At 58.3% G+C, this 381-nt stretch overlaps 1 protein-coding gene across 3 annotated transcripts in view; it reads right to left on the bottom strand.

Annotated features, from left to right (window-relative positions):
* Positions 1–252: 252 nt before the first annotated feature.
* LOC133138004 (E3 ubiquitin-protein ligase RNF19A-like) overlaps positions 253–381 on the bottom strand; it is a 34510-nt gene continuing 34381 nt past the window's right edge. For all 3 annotated transcript variants that reach the window (XM_061256454.1, XM_061256456.1, XM_061256455.1), the window contains one exon: positions 253–381. This exon is cut by the window's right edge and continues 613 nt beyond it. The gene's annotated coding sequence lies outside the window, so the exon portion shown is untranslated.

Raw genomic sequence — 381 nt, 5'->3', positions numbered from 1 at the left:
CTCAAACGTGGCCACCCAGCATCAGTACATGTGATCTTTGCTTTAAGCTGTAAGGGCTGGTCTAGTCTGTTCTGTATCTACGGTGGAGCCCAGCTCTCTGGTTCGACATCTCGCGTCTCAGTTCACACTGACCAATGGGCTCTGAGCGAGCCCTGGGTCTGCCCGCTGGCCTCTGCACTAAACCGACCGATACCAACCGCCATTCCCTCCCCACCCGCCATTCCCTCCCCACCCGCCATTCCCTCCCCACCCGCCCTTCTCCGCAACGTCCCGCTACCCTGTTTCCATTCGACGTGAACAAAACGGATGAATCCGAAAGCTGAAAATGAGAAAAGCGGCAGCAGGAGCAGACTCCCGTGACAAACGGAGCGCGGGGCAGAC

This window comes from Conger conger, chromosome 9, assembly GCF_963514075.1.
Source record: "Conger conger chromosome 9, fConCon1.1, whole genome shotgun sequence".
Classification (NCBI taxonomy): Eukaryota; Metazoa; Chordata; class Actinopteri; order Anguilliformes; family Congridae; genus Conger; species Conger conger.
This window is presented reverse-complemented; position numbering and strand designations above follow the sequence as displayed.